Source organism: Drosophila persimilis, unplaced genomic scaffold (assembly GCF_003286085.1).
Source record: "Drosophila persimilis strain 14011-0111.01,24,50 unplaced genomic scaffold, DperRS2 tig00000829-arrow-arrow-pilon, whole genome shotgun sequence".
Taxonomy (NCBI): Eukaryota; Metazoa; Arthropoda; class Insecta; order Diptera; family Drosophilidae; genus Drosophila; species Drosophila persimilis.
In genome coordinates, this window is record NW_020825359.1 from 110,640 (window position 1) to 129,038 (window position 18,399).

Here is an 18,399-nt window from a genome sequence, read left to right on the forward strand (position 1 = left end):
GTACGACCCTGAACTGCTGTGGCCACATCAAATGTTCAGTGCACCACTGCCCCATTTCTCCCCATGCCTTCCCGCCTCGCTCTCCCTCTGGCTGAGCCCACATGAGCGATCACTTTAATAGCTGCAGCTTTATTTTTAACGTATCTTATTACTACTGCGAGAATTTCCCGTTGCCGGACATAATCATACTCCTGTTCGGATGTGTAAATCGGAATTTTTTAATGGCCAACAAGAAATTTTCTTTTTGAGATTTGCGCAGAGAATATAAATGGAATGTCCAGCTGATGGATGGGAGTCCATTCCGGTGGCTCTTTCGCCGCTTTCCAGTCGGACTGCATGAGTGATGGACTGGCATGGAGAGCGAGGGGAAAACGAGCATGTGTGCATATATTTCAAGTGCAAAGAAACATGATATTTGATTACCAAAACAGGAGAGCTTCTGTCCAGCTCCCGCACAGAATGGCTAAACATGGCTGCTTCCGGGCCAGGCAGTGCAGTAAATCGTCTACAATAGCATGGAAGCAAACCAGGAACTGGGATGCTGAACACCCCTTCCGTACACCCAACAAACATTTTCAACGGTCGTTAGACGTTAGACAGCGCCTGTCGGCTAATTATGCTGTGACTGCTCATCGACTGACCTTGCTGACCAGCCACCCACCCTCCTGCCGCAGACAATGTGTGTCTTTTCTCACCATCTCCATCTTGGACGCGTTTATTTCTTAGACCCATGCTTGGGTCCTCCTGCCACTTGTGTCGTCCGTCGTGCGGTGACAAATGCAATAAAGACCCAAAAGGAGAAGCTTTTGTTGATGAAGTTGGCCCAGTGAACAGCGTAGAATGGGGAATGGGGAATGGAGAGAGCGTTTACTGTTGCCAGTTTGATTAATGACAGCGATTGCCGGCAAACGCTGACTGATGGCTGAGAGTGAGGTGGGGGGGATATGTAGCTTTGACAGTGACCCTGGCCACTCTCATGGTCAGGGCTGGGTGTTGGTAGTACTCAAAGGCAAACTAAGTTGTCTGGCAGCCAACTCATACCGCAGCCTCCCTCAGTTTTATGGGCCCTCCTCGGAGAGTCATTTTAAATCACAAAAATGAAACTGTAAGCGAAACTAAGAATCAATCAATGGCAGGAGTCTGGAGGGCGTACCATGACTGCATCGCCAGCAGCCGCCCCCCGGCTGTCATCAATGTTTACGAGCACCCATAATGACGAAACATTGCCGAGCGGCAAAGAGATGGCGATGGCATAATCAAAGGACACGCAGCCTCATCAAGTTTTCTCCATTCTTCTCTGCGCTTTTGTGGGCTGTGCGCCGGGCAGAACAATGCGTGAAAATAAAACGAGTGATAATGAGTGCGTGGCCGAGACGCTGACCCAAGCAGAGTCCCAGCCATTCATCCATCCCGCAAATGGTCATGGGCGGTGCCTCGGGGCTGGGGGTTGGGGGTTGGGGCGGGTAATGGGGCCATGTGCTGAGAGCAAATTGTCTAGAAACTCAAAAAGGCAACAAGCCGTTGAAGCCATAAAACGGACAGAAGCCCAAAAAGCAAGCAGAAAAAATATTCCCCCCAACTGTCAAAGACAGTCCCCCAACTGAAAGAACTCATAAAGATTGGCCAAAAAGGTTTATGTTGCATTTGCCACCCCCATAAGCCACGACCAGATGTGGCCAAAAGCAATAAAGCTCGTAGAAAATGTGCTGGGGTGCACTTGTCAGCTTGGTTATGGCCATCAAACGACAATCAACGATCTAATGCAATTGACGATAACGGCCAATACTTTTCACAGGATACGAGCTTATTTATTAAATCTGCGCATTCGTTTCAAATTTCGCGCGCATAAATGGAAATTTAAGCTGAAAATGTATACATGGTAACTACACGTCCGCTACACAACAACTACATATTTATGTAAATACCAACAGAGACACCTGCCGAGGAAACCAGTCAAGGAAAAAGCTCTACATCGAAAAGCCAGAGCGGAAAAAAAGTTCACAGAAGCTAAAATATATAAAATACTGAAAAACTTAAATCATTTTTGCAAAGCGACGACGTTAAATTAATTAATTCATTTTACTTTACTAGTTTCGTTGACTGAGTACCGGGTATAAATGCAGAGTCTCGTTTTAATCAAAGGTTTGTTGATATTATGTAGTTGTTTGGCGCGTTGCAGCATTAGGTTCAGAGTTGCCTAGTAAGAGTTGAGACAAGTAAAGTAAGTGCCAGCGGCACCTGACGGCAAGCTCGGTCAAATTGGCCAATTTATTCTGTGGCATACTTTCAGGGTAGCCGATCGTGCGCCAGAGTGACCGTACAAGTCGGCAAAGAAACACGACAAATTTTAGTCTGCCGTGTTGTGGTGTTTATGGTTTACTTCAGATCAGGTTATTTCCATTTCGGACTCAAAAAAGATCGGACGTCGGCCTGCTGTCGGCTTCTAGCGGTTGCTTTGACTTTGTGTTCACTGGCGCTGTGGCAACATTATTTTTGTCGTCATATCTCACGTCTTGAGGGTGTGCTGTGCGCGCGTGTTTGTGTTTTCTTCTTGTGGTTTTGTTTGCGTTTGTGCACTTGAATCACTTGTTGATAGTGAAGATATTTTGTCTGTTTGTTTGGGTGTTTTGGATTCGCAGAACGACAAACTGTTTGAGCCGTCACTCCGAACATCGAGGATCGGCTATCGGCTATCGGCCATCGACCAACGTCAAACAACAATTAACCATTGGCATCGTTTTATCAGCGATTATTGGGGCTGTGCGGCAAACCTGAATCCCCATCAGCTGAAAGTTTGTTGGTGTTTTTTGTTCGAGTGAAAGCGTGTGAAAAGTAGCCCCCCAACATTGGCCAACAGACGAGGCCGAAGCCCCCAATGTCTGGGCCCTCTATCCCCGCCCTTTCGTTGGGTGTGCATTGTGCGTGTGTGAGTGAAGACGACAGGGCTTAATAAACTTAATACCCTGATATCCATATCCTGTGTTGCGGCCAGCCAAAACTTCCGGTCAACTGGCGTGAACAAAATGAAACCGCACTTGTTGCATCTAGTATCAAGCCAAGCCCCATCTTCGTCATCATCTTCGACCTCAGCATCAGCTCCAGCATCAGCATCATCCTCACTTCAGGTGTAAAGAGGTAAGTGAATATCGTATAGCGATATTTGGATGGGGCAAAGATCACCTGGGATAAACCGATCATGGAGGAAACAAGATCAATCAATCAACCAGTGATCGCAGCGTGGTCGGGGAAATGTGTTCCACAGAAAAGAGAATACCCAACGACTACAAGTGGAATGGGAATCGATCAGAGATCAATGGATTCATGTTTTATTATGCAGTAGCTCTACACTTTGAAAGCTAATACAATCATTTAGGATCAAGGATGGCCAGAGGAAAACATGGAGTCATTTGAGTTCTGTTCAAACTTCATCATTTTGGTGAAAACCTTCAGATGCGTAAAATCAAAAAAAAAAAAAAAAATGGCAACCAGAGACAGATACAGATACAGATTCATGGCTTCCGAAGGCCTCGCAATGCTCTTTTTGGGCACACTGATTTGGCCAGTTCTTGGTAGGTTTTTGGACACACTTTTTGTGCAATGTTTGCGGTGTGGCTTCTCTGGCAATATATTTTTTTGGGGTTTCGGGGTCAGCGCTTTTCAAGCGATACGATCGTACACCAGAGTTATGCATGCAACATTTTGTACGTGATATATTTGACATATCTCGGTATAAAAACACCGGGAACTGATTGATGGCTCTGGTCTCGTTCGGCTATTAGATCTCTGAGGGTTGGCTCCCCGAGCAGCGGCAGCGGCAGCGGCAGCGACTGCTGTCCCCAATTGCGTAAAATTTGCGTTGAGTTGGTTTTCACCTGCCAGTGGCAGCGCCTTTAGATGCGTAGAGGTCTGCTCCGGCAATCGATGCGTTCGATAAAGTCCCGTTAAATGTTGTCGCCGCCAAAAGATCGCTAATTGCCATTGCAGTGCGCAAAACTTGTAGCCAGAGTGGGGTTGGGGGCTGCGAAAGAGGCCGCGGAAGGGAGGGGCTGGTCGGTCGAAGAAGCTGCTGGCAGAGCTGCCATGTAATTAATAGCCATTAGCCAATTTGGTCTTTTTTCAGCGTCGTCTAGGATGTAAAGAAATTTTCTTCAGACAAAATTTGCACACATTTTTTTAGAGTTTATGGTGGGGTTTTTTTTTCTAATTAGAGCAAGCAGCCAGACACATACAGAAATATAGCTAAAGATACATGTACAGATACAGATACAGATACAGATACAGATACATACTCGTACAAGTGAATGTCAATTTAGCAATTGTTCGAAGCAAATTGCGTGAGACTCATTCGAGTTTGACTCAGACTCTGGGTTGATCCAATGTCGGAACTTAGAAATAGCCCAACAAGAGAAAGAGAAGGAAGTGGGGAGAAAGAGGGCGAACAAAGGGTTGAGCTGGGGAAAATAAATTGCAAGAGAAAAACAGAAAAAGTCTACCAAGCATTGTACATCCTTTTCGTCGTTGAGAATAGCTTTCTCTTGACTCTTCTACTATACTCTCGTATCTATGTATATTCGGGAACTGCTAAAAGTGTAAGGAAAACAAACAAAAGTTCTCTCGATATATGAACCTGTCGCTTCTCAGCCCCCTGGCTGTGGGCCACTTAAGTGACTTGGAATAATGAACATGAGCAGGAACTTTTGATTCCTAACCAATTGGAATTTCATTCCAATGTCTTCAGTTGCCGCCCTATAAATGGCCCTATAAATAAAACATAAACAAAAAACGATATCGAGTGCACCGAGACGTGCTTCCCATCATGCCGGGCCTCCCCCTTCTGGCTATCGACTTTCGTTTGCCCCTAAATCGACGTTCTCCAAATTGCAACGAAGGCGGCCAGGGCAGCCGATTGTGGCAGGGGCAGGGGCAGGGCACGTGCCTGGACAGCTAAAAACGATCCCGCACAGATCCCGGGGCTGCTGGCCATTCGTAAACAATAAACAGATCTTTGTATGTTGCAGCACATGTGCAGGCATACTCGTAATGTACTCCAACTTAGGACTGCCTTGTTTTTTTTTGTGAATAGAACTTGTGGGACCGACAGATCATTGAACGCTACACTTCTGTTTTCTCTCTTTCTCGTTTTTTACAAGGCGAAATATATGTATGTAGATCTAGAATTAGTTTCACTGCTTCAATATCAATATTGCTCTGAAGAGGCACCCCCATAAATTATTCTCTTTCCTACTCTTGTGGATCCAGAAAACTTCACTCCGAACGAAGAACGCGAAACGACAAAATTTTAATGAATTATAATAGTGTTGAAGATGATTATCTTGGGCTGTCATTGAACCTGCTGTGCCGCTGTGTCCCAGGCATTGTCTTGGCTTCATTCGGCCCGCTCTTGCCATTCACATCGCACCATAGCCACCGCCACAGCCACTGCCACTGCCACAGCCATAGCCATAGCCATAGCCATAGCCATAGCCATAACCATATCTATGTCTCTGGCTCTGGCTCTATCTCCATGTATCTGCGGATGGCGGTTCCATCAACCATTTGTCATCTTGCCATGTAACCCTCCCACCCGACTCTCCCCTTGAACCGATCGGTTCTGTTGTTGTGGGCGGCGGAACGGGGAATGGAATCGAATGGAAGTGGAGTGGAGTGGTAAAAGAACCCAACTCAAGACGAGTCAGAGCCGTAACTCCCCGAACTGGGGTTCTGGTGTATCTCTGCCATCATTCCATTTTTGGGGGCCTGTAATTATGTTCGATTTTCGTTGACGTTGCGTGTTTGGGCTCTTGTGTTTCGAGCTTGCCCCGCTTTGGGGCTTGGGGCATTCAAATTTCAACAACATCTCAACTAAGACACCAAAATGGGCAACTAGTGGCCGTGACAGGAGCCCGACCAGCCAGCTCTCCTTTTTGGCCAGACTCTTTTCGTGGTTTCTTTTTTAATCGATTTTAAATTGCGGATTGATTGATGGAGATACCAGCCGTTGACTGGTTTTTGGCTTGCGGATCCTTGTGGCAGCCGTCCCAAATGTAATGCAATCCAGTGCACTTGTCCGGCAACCTCTTGAACTGCATTTTCCCCAACAAAATGTTCAATTTTTGGTCTCAAGTGGCCACGGTCTTTGGTTTCCCACATGTCAGGTCTCACATCTTCCCTCTTGCCTCTTCCCCCTTGCCTCTTCCCCCTTGCCTCTTCCCCCTTGCCTCTTCCCCCTTGCCTCTTCCCCCTTGCCTCTTCCATTCAAAATCGTAAGCTAATTGAGGATTTTCCGTTAGAGTTGTCGAAAATTTGATACGCCTTGAGCCCGCTTCGCATGTGGCAGCAATCATTATCATTATTAGCACTGTTATTATCATTATCGTCATTATCATTGATTTTTCCGTTGGAGGATTTTTCCACATTTTCGGTTCGGTTTTGCTTGAGCATGCTCTTTGTGTTTCTGATTGATTGAATCTCTGCGATCTGCGGACGCGTTGATTTGCATCATCGGAGGGGTATACAATTTCGTGTCTACATATGTCTAGACTCTAGGCCATGTACGGTCTATCAGTTGCTATTGCAACATACGATCTTAGCCGCCATTTCATTTGTTATGCATCCCCAGGAACTCTAACTGTTTGATATCGAAGAAAAAGCTAATTGGCAGCTCTGAAATGTTGGGATATTTAATATAAATTCGAATCAATGAGGCAGGTCGCTTCCGTTTTCGAAAACTTTTGGCACATTTTCCCACACACAATTCAGTGCTGTTGAGCGCACAATTTAGTGCTGTTGAGCGCACAATTTAGTGTATTGCGCGCACAAAAGATTCTGAAAGTTTTTGCAAAGATATGTTCAAGATAAATGTTGAGATTGATTAAATCGAAAGTCAGACAGATGCTATTTACTATCCCTCAAGACAAGGTTCTGTTTCGAGGTTGTAAAACCATTTCTTTGAACCGCCAGAATAGACGGTGTCCCCCATATGTGTAACCAGCCTGGTGTCTGCAGCGCTTTCACCCCAGCCCCGCCTTGGGAGACACCGTTAAACGCTCTTCGGTCAGCTCCGAAACCTGTCCAGATCGATAGACGTACGATTTCCCCCAAAATGCAGCACGCACGCAACCTGTGCAGCAGTTGCAGCAGACCATGATTAGGGTAACCGGGCCTGGAGAAAACTATGGCCACTCCATAGTCTGGCAGTAGTAGTAGGATATCTGGCGAGAATATGCGGCATGACATGACTTTCCGACAAACAATTAATGTGTGTGCCTGTGTGCGTGTGTCTGGGCATGGCCTGAAAAAAGAAACCCATTAAAAAATGTTAATTTCCATAAAATAAAACCGTCTGAACAGACAGAGCGGGCCATATCGAGACTATGTGGACGCCTAGGTGGAGCAGGAGAGAGAGCGGAGCGAGACCAGCACGTGGCTAAAAGCCACAAAATATAAGACAAAAAACCAAAACCAAAAAAAAAAAAAATTTGAGAGAACAAGGCAAGGCGTTTGTGTATCTTAAAGTAGTTTTTTTTTTCTCTATCTTTTTTATTTACGTGCGGAATTTTGTGGTGTTTTTCGTTCGACTGGGAATGGAGTTGCGTTTGTCAAAATTATTATGCGTGAAATTTACATATCACGCCCACCAAAAATCAAACTCTTTTTGTGTATTTCGATGTATCTGTATCTGTATCTTTGACTGGATCTTGTTAAACGCATCTAACGTGGATTTATAGCCGGTGGTATAATTAACTGGTCGGAGGTGTTGCTAATGGCAGCCCCGAACTGCTGGGGTCGATTCGCTAATGAAGCCTACATCTGATAGGCCTAGGCCTGGCCAATAACCAATTTGCATACCTCAGTGATGATGGTAATGGACATGGACATGGAGATGGAAATGATGGGCCTAGTCGGAGATGAAGCCGGAGATGACCGCTGTCAGTTATGAGTGCTGTGGTCAGGGCTTCGCTGGATGCCACACACAATGCTTCGTTTCCATGCGATTGGGCACTGTTCCTTCCACCAGAGTGGACACATCGTCTTCGCGCAGCTGGGCCTTTGATGGAGCTTGGGTGGGACCCGGGGCACGGGGCACGGGGCACGGGGCACGGTACTCGTGTTTGTCGGCAAAAGAGTCAAATGCTCAAACGCTGGTGACGCAGTTCAAATCGCGAAACTATAAATTATGCTGTCAGTCACAATCAGCCATTGTCTCGGCAGTTCTCCATGGCACAGCCTCTCTCTCTCCCCCTCTTTCTCTCTCTGGCGATGCCCTGCTCCGTGGCCACTCTTTAAAATTTTCCGCACAAAGACGCCCATTTTTCTTGATTGCCGCGGCCGCTGTGGCTTTGTGGCTTCTTGCAGCGTCTTCCAGGGGTGGCTCAGTCTTTGAAGAGTATGCCTACATAGAAAGAAATACATTGTTTCAGTGATTCTTGCATCCACAAGGGCAATGAGTAGATTTATTGGAGCCCCAAATATACCATAAAATGGCATTAAATCAGCTGATACATATTTTATAGGTTGCTTGGACTTTTCTCTCCGCCACTTGCACTTCCACAGTATTCTCTAGTCCATCACTGTCTGATGGAAGCTTGCATTCTTCTCCTTCTTTTTCAATTAAACTGCGCAGCTGCCGTCGCCTTAGCGCATGCGCTTCGCGTCCAATCGCGGTCGGACCACTGCTCTCCGCTCTCCGATGTGATGCGCGACGATTGGGAATGCCCCCGCGCGCACCTTTAAGTGCAGTCGGAATGCGTCGCGACATGTTCGGCAGCGAGAGCAACGAACAGCTCCAGAGAGCGGGAATCTCTCTTTCTCACTTTGTCCGAATATACCCTCGTGAGCAGATCGGCTCAAGTTCGGACATTGCTGTCGCCCACAACAGTGCGGGGGCGGGGCGGGGCGGCTATCGCCGAAGCGTTTCAATACATAAATGTCTTATCTATGGAGCGATCCATGTGGGAGGAAGCTCGGTTCGGCTCAACAAAATGCAGCCCGTTAAATTGTCAAATTAAAAACAACAACCAAAGAGGGCCAATGTCTTGCGCTCTCGTTCCCACCGCACCGCACCGCACCCCTCCCCCCACCCAAGTGGTGTTGGATGCAGAACCACACCAGCAGCTGGTCAATTGGAGGCTTCAAGCTACGACACGTTCAAACGTTTCATTCATAGCCCAGCAACAGCGCAGTCGAACCGAATCGTTGCATACCCTACCCAACAGACTTTTGGGCGAGATATCCAAGATCCCCATGGCAGCAGTTCAGATGATTGATTCTTATGGAAGAAAAGTATAAAGTGTAGGTTTAAAGAGCGTATACTCTACGAGAAAGAGTAGTGATCCTATTTAGAAGTATGTACATACGTGTACATATGGAAAACACCATTGTACGAGTACCGTCGGAAAGCGTATAACAAAGACTGAGAAGAAACTGCATTGATTTCTCAGGGTCGGAGACAAGCCACTCGTTTGCCTGCTGCAACTGCAACTGCAACTGCTGTCGTGCCAGAAATGATGCCAACAGGTGCTCAACATTCTTGGCATAGTTTCTAGAGCAATTGAGGCTCGATCATTGAAAGGAGGAGGTGGGCATTGAAATGGGGATGGCGCTCGAGACTAGGACTGGGGCCACAAGCCACAAAACTAAAGCAGGTGGCTGGGTACTTGATTGAGCTATTGTAATTGTCAGTCATGCAGAGTCATGGCTGTGGTCTGGCGGCTGGGATTGGGAGACGGGGCACCGTGCACCGGGCACCGGGTACTGGCGTATGGGCCAGGCTGCTGCCACAATCTGTGGCAGTGAAGAAAGTCTCTAGCCCCCCCCCGTTACCAGCAGTTGATCGAAATTGGTCTAATACTGCACGAAATCCGTTTTCCTGGCATGACCAATCGCCCCACCATTTGCTGTGTTTCGATTGGCCGCCGATTAATCGATAAATAGCGTGTGGGCTGGACTGGTAATAAATGGGTCATTTATAGGATAGGACTATTATTAGGACTACAAGCAAAGACGAAGAGACTTGCTTTCGGTTGATCTTTTGAACAATTTATAGAAGTATCTAAGGGAACCGATAGTATTTCAATTATTCGCTTAAGAGGCCTCTGATGATTGGTTCTCTATTTCTGTGGCATGGTATCACTACTCAAAAGCTTTATATCCAAGTTTTGCGTTCCCATTTACCTGGTGACCCCCACACAACACTCGCTTGACCTCCCGCCCGCCCCTGCACCCTGAATCCAGTCAAAAACCAAATCGTTTTGTGGGCAAGCACACCGTGGGCCACTATCTGCTTGGTTGCCGTGTGATTTGCATTATGTCACGTTTTTCCGGCGAGGTCAATCCACTCAACTTGAGTCCAAACCACTCTTGGCTCTGCTCTGGACCTGGCCAGAGGAAAGAATCAGTTGCTGGCGCCAGCTTGGGCCGGTCTACTCGTACTCGTGCGCGTACAGGCCAGAACTTAATGAGTGACCAGAGCTCATTAGCCTGAAGTCCGAGTAATTGTCGCAAAAATTCGAGTGCGTGACCAGGCAGTGCACACTGTGTGTGGCCCATCTCCCTCACCCGCTAGCATACGAAGAGAAAGTGCCTTCGTCTCTATGCAAAATCCAACTTCGAAAAGAAACCCAAAGAGCATTGCGTGAGTTGCGTTGCAGTTGGTACAATATACGCCTAAGGAGAGGGTACGGCGAGTATGCTCTGCCGAGTAGCCGAGGTAGCGAGTAGCGAGAACCCACAACTCAGCCGAAGCTGCCTTTTGGAACGATTGTTTTTGCCGAGAGCACAACTTTTGAGACTTTGAATCAAATCCAATCAAACTTTGCAATTAGTCAGTTCATTTATTTCAACATTACTCATTTAAACGCCATCAACATCGTGTACGAGTAGAGTTTATTCGATGAGCAATGGGCCTGTCTGTCAGATGTCCTAAAGCTGTTGCCTTTTGTTGCAGTCTCGTGTCCGATCGGGTCCGGTTTTCTTGCAATTTCAGAAGAATTTCTAAATTAGGCTTTCCAAAAAAAGAGCCAGAAGAGTGGAAAATTATGAAGTTTATCAACATTTATGATGTTTTCCGTCCAGAAATTGAATTGACAGCCAGACGATGGCGAATGTTGATTGGATCATATCATGCCACAAATTGTGGCATTTCACGCAACAGCAATTGAAATGCCTCACCTATCCCATTCCATTCCATCCCCGCCCATCCTCTCTCTCTCTCTCTCACTCCAATCCAATCCACGAGGCTCCTCTGCCAGCTCTGGCTCTGGCTCTGGGGCCAGCTCGATTAATATGCAAAGCAGTTGTTCTTTTGTTGCAGTCGCAGTTGCAGGTGCTCGGGCCGATTATGTTAATTAACCTGGACGGTGTCGAAGGTGGAGAGCCAGCCAGTGCTGCAGCTGAGGCAGCGGTGCAGCGGTGTAGCATTGCAGCATTGCAGCAGCGCCCTGTGGCAGCATTTATCAATTAGCAACGTTTTGGGCCATTCAACAATTAGCATAAAAGTCATTCGTTTATTCACTCTTTCCCCTCTGTGGATAATTGGAAAAATTCAAATTTAATTCTGGGAATCCGGGGGCAATCGAATCTGGAAAAATGTATCGAATGGATTTGTGTTTGGAATTGGAAATTGGCTTGAACCATATAGGGCATTTTCTGGAAACTCTCTCCATGAAAATACTCAATTGAAAACTAAAATTAATCGCAGAGAATATTTAAACGAATGACTGTACGTGCAGGGAATGCCACTCCACAAATATTGGGAGGAGGGGAAATATTTGCTAGAAATTCACATGCTTTTCGGAATTCTAAAGTATATTTTATATTTAATAAACGGGTAGTGCATTGTGGAACATTTAAACAAACTATTCCATTGGTAAACTATTCCATTGTCTAAAAATAGATACCAGGTCTCTGGTCTCTGGTCTCTGGACTCTGGACTCTTCGAATATCATATAAAACGCCTCGTCGTTCAGTGGGTTCCATGGTGTAACGGTTAGCACTCAGGACTCTGAATCCTGCGATCCGAGTTCAAATCTCGGTGGAACCTTTCACAAAACAATTTTTTTTTTTTTTTGTCTCTTCTTTTTTTTTGCCCGTCTGCACATTTCATGTACATACATACATACATATGTACATGTTAGAGAGTAGCTGAGAAAGTATTTCGCTGTCAGCGCTCTGAGCGGGTTGCTCAAGTCTTTCTGCTCTGCTCTGCTCGCATTGCAGACGGACGGACAAGAAAAATAAACAAGAAATAAAAAAAAACATGAAAATAAAACTGTGCACGATTCATTCGTGCAATTTGATGAATGAATTGCGAATGAAATGACGACGGCTGGCCTGCAATTAGCGGTTGCATAATCCCAGTTGGCCATTTCCGCTCTACCACCGACCGTCCGTCCGTCCGTTCGGCCGTCCGTCTGTTGGCATCCAAGTGACACAAATTTGACTCTACGCACGCGGCATTCCGTCATTCGGTGGCTTTCGGGGAGCGGACAGCGGCTTCGCTCTTGGAGGCGACTTTCCCCCGCTTCGAGGCGGGCCCGGACAGATCGTAGGCGAAGTTGGAAGAGCTATAATCTATCTATAAGGCTACAAATATTTTGTATCCAGATTTCAAACCACGAATGGTTACACCAAAGAAAAAATAAATTAATAAATATTAATAAATAATAATAATTTAAATTCATAAATATAAATTTAAAAAAATATATTTATATATTGTATTTAAATATATATGTACATATGTATATGTATATTTTATATTTGCCCCGAGAGTGTAAATATTAAATGTTTTCACTTGCATTTTGAGATTACTATGAAAATATTCATCTAACTAAATATATTTCTTTTATTATTTCAATTATTTCATATTTAAATTAAATATGTTTTTTTTAAATGAAAATACATATATTTACTTTAAAGATTAAAAAATTGTTTAATAAATATATGAATTCTATTAAATTTCCGTATTTTTGCTATTAAAAAACTAATATTTCATTTAAATTTAAGTTTAAATATTTAATTTAAAGATTGAAAAATTGTTTAATACATATATAAAATCTATTTAATTTCCCTGTTCTAGCTATTAAAAAACGAATATTTAATTTCGATATGGCAGTGTTTCTTTTCCCATGCCATTTTTCGCTCAGTGTATGCCTAAGCCCAAAAGTCTGTCATGCCCTTGAAATCAGTTAAAGTTTCCTTTTACACCATACACACTCTTATGTCCTTCTTTTTATTCCATATCTCTTGTTGCACCTCTTAAAAACATACATGAATCCATCAATCCATCTAGAATGTCTAATCAATGTCTTTGGCATGCTTTTCTCTAATACTTGCCCCCACCCCCCTTTGGCTCTTTCAGATCCCACCCGAATGTCAGCCACCGGTCGCCGCAGAATGGCCAGTACTACGACCAAGCCCCTCAATGCTGTGCCCAGTGGCGGCAGCCTGTATCGCCTGGCCACACCTGCCACGCCCACGCCGCATCAAATGGGCGCACAGAGTGTGTATGGCCAGGCGGCGCCAAAGCCATTCGCCGCCGGCTCCGTGGCCAATGGAGCGGAGCGCAGTCGACTACTGGAGCTGCTGCGGGCCCCCAACAGCCTCACATCGGCCAGCCTGGAGCCGTCCTCGAAGGGTCTGCTCAATGGACCCGGCCAGAATAACTGCTTCCTCAACTGTGCAGTGCAGGTAGGTCATAGGTCATAGGTCATAGGTCCATAGATTTCCACAGATTCTGTGTTTGAGGCATCGCTAATGCCACCAAACTGGGGTTTTCCCCTAACCGATCTGCACACCCTTGACCTTTGCTTGGCCTCGCATCGATACTTGGGGCAGCCTTCGGGCTTGGAAATTGTGTTAATTGCCTGCTCAACGTTGTGGAGCAGGTCCCACAATGGAGCTGCGCCTTATAAGGCGCCAACCCACCCACAGTCTGTCCACAGTCGCCGCCGCACGTACTCTCTGCAGACTTCACTCTGCTCTAAACACTCCCGAGGAACAGATCCACGGGTTTTTTTTCACATGGCCAATTGTTCTTCTTTGGGGGAGGGGGAGGGGGAGGGCCAAGGGACCCTGTTGGAGGAGGAAGCGCCACCCAGTTGCATAAATTTTGTGAGCAACTCTTAATAAACATAAATTTGTATATTAATGATTGCCTACGACTCCGAGAATGGGGCTACGGCTAGGAAATTATGCAAAAGTGGAAATTCATACAACAATTAGTCCGATTGCAACAAGAAATGGGACGGAGCTGGAAGTACTGTGTATTGTGAGGGTCCCTTGTAGGTTCCCCTTTCCCATAGTACCATATACATAGGTACAACATCATAGACGAAGCTAATCCAATCCACTTTGACTTTGAAAGATAGTTCCATGAATGATAATCACATCAATAGTGCCAATCATATCTTTGGATCATCAAAATTATCGATAGCTGTATTTGTGACGATAACAAATGATATCAATCCTACAAAAATATAGAGTTCTTTGATTGTTCGCAATTGCGAAAATCGAAAATTACACATAGAATTGATTGATCTTGATTGATTTCAATGGGATCGATCAACAGCCTAAGCAGGTTCCCATCTTCAGACGCTCTCTCTCTCCGCAGATTTGCATCGCATTCGGTTATCGTTGGGAGATTGCCTTTAGTCATCGCAACGCTCAATTATCGATTGAATAAATCTCAATCACCATGACTCACATATAACAAGATACAGTAGTCTCCATAGCCCCCATAGCCCCCATTGCCACCCGTCCCAAGTGGGATCGTTGGAGTGTGGAAGCTGGGGAGCTGAGGCCCGAGCTGGAAGCTGGCAAAGGCGAGGCCTAGGTGCGGCCACTAACATTAAACTAATTGCACGGACGGCATGTGCTCTTATTTCGATTTTATTTCTTACACACGAACGAGTCTCTCGAAAACGCTTGTTTTTCTTGCGCCACATACATGACCAACAAGGGCGTGGCATGGTGAAAAATGATACATACGTGCCTCAATGGGGGCTACCCTGTAGTTGGATGTAATGGACGCAGGACAGAGCTCTTGCGCCACAGGAAGGAGTAGCCTTATACGTGTCTCTCAAAATGGAGAGCAGACGTACTTCTACTGTACTGAGGAGGCCTGTTCCCTCTCCCAACGAGTGTCTGAGCGTATGTACCCTCAGTGGCACTCAACGCGAGACAATGGCAATCAAATGTGGCCAAATCGGCGTGGGCCAAGCCCAGGCCAACATCTGTTGACAGTTGCCAGCCTCAGATTCGTCTACGGTTTCATTGTTTGCTCTCAGCCCTGCCATTGCCGATCTGCCGATCTGCCTACTGCTCGGCGGCCTATACGCACAATGTCATTTGATTGTTTTGAGTGTCGAACCCTCTTTTATTGAACCTGTGATTGTCGATTGTTTTGACATAAACAAATTTTTCCAGGGGCAACAGTGAACTGTTGCTTTTGGCCAAGACTTCCGCTGCAGCTGAGAACACGCTGATGATTTCACTTGATATGCTTTTAATGTGTTTCTTTTGCCACAAAGTCAGAGCTGGAAAGATGGACTCAAGAGGCAAGAGGCAGGGGCAGGGCAGGGGCAGGGGCACTCAACTGCAACGAAAGACCCTCGGAGACTCGGCGACTCGGCGACAAAAAACTAAAGAAGCAGAATAAGCCATCCAACCACTGGGTCTACGGGTCTTGGGCCCTCGTCTTAAGCTCTTCTTGCGGCGCAGAGTGTAATAAAGTAGCAGTCGCACCATTTTCCTGGGCTTCAATTTCAATGGAGTGCCCCGAGATGGTCAACAATCGGATCAGACCATGATACGAGCCCACAAAACAGGTGGAGCGGGGAGTAGGGAGTGTGGACTGTGGAGTGTGGAGTGGGGCTCGTCTGATAGGTACATATATTATGCTCATAGACTCGCACATCATTTCACAGCTACGACTACGACTCAGAGCCGGGAGCAGCTACTCCCCTTAGATTAGTTCACACGATAAGCCAAACAAACGGCATGTCCAGAGAGAAGGCGGAAAAGGGGGGAGTACGAGAGTGGTTAAGGAGGGGGGGGGAGGGAGGGTTCTGCTTGGTTGGCAGCTAATATGAATTTGATATTTATGGCCGAAAGCAAATGATGATTGACTGTCATTAAGAGTGTGAGAAAAAAGCAGACTTTTGGCCCAGACTTCGGCCCAGACTTTTGGCCCAGCCAAGTGCGTGCCAAAGATGGCCCCAAACACACAGCCACCATATACACACACACACACGTACATACATATGTACTTATCTGTGTAATACACCTGCAGTCAAAGCAGCTGCCAAAAAATAAGCCATCTTGGCAGAACAAAAAGTTGCTTCAAGTCAAGTCAAGTCAAGTCGGTTCCGCCTGACGGAGTTGCCTGTGAAATAACCAAGACGTGTATCGTAGACTCCTTTGAGAGCTCTTGCCCTGACATGGAGTTCGGGCGTCTTGAACGGGCCCTTCCCGGCCCTTCTTCCTACTGTCACCCCCTGTTTCTCTGTCTGGTCAGGGCCTGGCTGTATGTACACATGTATGTACGTACATCGTTTAAGTTTAGGCGTATGTACTATGCATATCCGACTTTATTTTGTGAGAGTCGGGGCTTGGCTTTGGCAAAAGAGATCCCTCGTGAGAGTCAAGTGAGAATGAAAGTCAAGAATACGATACTATACTCGTATATTGTTTTTTTTTTTGTTACTGTTCCTTGTTTTACCATCATTATAGGTTGATCTATGTCTAGTTTTTCTTTAAATCCGGGTAAAGATGAGAGTGATCGGTTTGCTAAAGATCATCCTATCCTATCCTATATTCCTTCTATAAGAAAGTTGATTCTTAATTCAAGTTCCTCAAAGAGGAAAATTTGATCCATCTCGGTTATGGGTATATTTTTTAAATGAAATTAAAAAAAAAACTACATAAATATTTACCCATAATTATAGCCTGTTTGAAAAGACATTTATTTATCGGAATTTCTCATCAATATTTTGTTGTTAAAAGGCCGAAACTATCGCTGAAATCTGAGTAGAAATTGAACGCCACTACCCTGCGAAGACCTTGGTTTTTGCAAAATAATTGCCGAATTATAGGGCAATGAGAATTTATTTTGACCTTTTTACCACCTGCAATGTGTTCAGATTCATGTATTCTCTGTGAGGAGGGCGCTGGCTTGGAAAGTGCTTTGATGGACAAAGTGTTGGCCTCGAATTCGCACCAGAATCATGTGAAGAACATGAAGAACAGAGATACCATGAGAAATATTCTGTAATTACCAAATTCTGTCGTACTGCGTTCGGCATTAAGCTAGACTTTTCGTTGATAAACTAATACTAATACTAATACTAATCTGAATAATAATAAAATAAGGAGCTGGTTACATTTTCTATATGTAAATAAAACAAGAATGAGTTTAAATTATACCCAAAATCCTTAAGAGCGGTAACGTTGTGAGCCGCGGCCCTTGCCGCTATACGAGTAAAGTGATCGTTTCGTATCGTGGCTTTCTGACACGTGTTTGAGCTTCTTTCGTTTCACTAAGTGATTCATTCTAATAGCAGAGCTCCTTTGATTCATTTATCCGCTGCTGGATTCTCCAGTCCCCATCCATTCCCTGGCCCAAAGGAAGTCGCAATCAGAGCTGGCCACAAAAACCCATTCGGAGACACTCGATAAATATTCATGAGATCAACAAAGTATGTAGCTCCAAATGGGATTGCAATCAGAGCCCAGAACAGTGACCACGAGACCCTACTGGCGACTAATTGAGACATCAATTGAAAAAGGTTCAGCCCGGAAAACACTCTCCATTTGGGCTACCGTTGCCGTTTCCAGAGAGACAAAAATTCAATTTCCAAGAGCGTTCGACACGAACAAAAGACTCAAGGCACGAACTCGAACTTGCCACAAGGCAGCCAGCAACAGCCACAAGAAATGGTAACAGTTTAAAAGGTTCATTGAACATGGACAGCCAACAACAAGCAACAAGCAACAAGCAACAAGCAACAACCACCACGAACAACTTTCGAATGGCCTAACATGATGTTGTTTTTGTCGTTGTTGTCGTTGCTGTTTGTACAATTACCGAAACAAGATTGAAGACGCTTGGCCGGGCATTCGAAATGCGGGTGTATCCCCCATCCCCCATCCCCCACCACCGCCACAAAGTTCGCTTTTTTGGCCCTGAAACAACACAACCGTTGGCCATGATGCTGACCAAAATTTCACACACAGAGCGACAGATAGACAGACACATCATGACCAAGACTTTGCCGGACACAATTACCGAATTTGAATAAATTTTTGTCGTTTTTGGGGGCTTTTTGTTTTACCTGAGCAATTGCCAAAGACCACAGTGCTACTGCGTGCCAGAATCTATAAAAAGATGCTTTCAAGTATATT

At 45.5% G+C, this 18,399-nt stretch overlaps 1 non-coding gene across 1 annotated transcript; it reads left to right on the plus strand.

The window, feature by feature from the left end:
- Positions 1 to 11,968: 11,968 nt before the first annotated feature.
- Positions 11,969 to 12,040, plus strand: Trnaq-cug. The gene has a single exon. It is a non-coding gene; the product is annotated as a tRNA-Gln (tRNA).
- Positions 12,041 to 18,399: the final 6,359 nt, after the last annotated feature.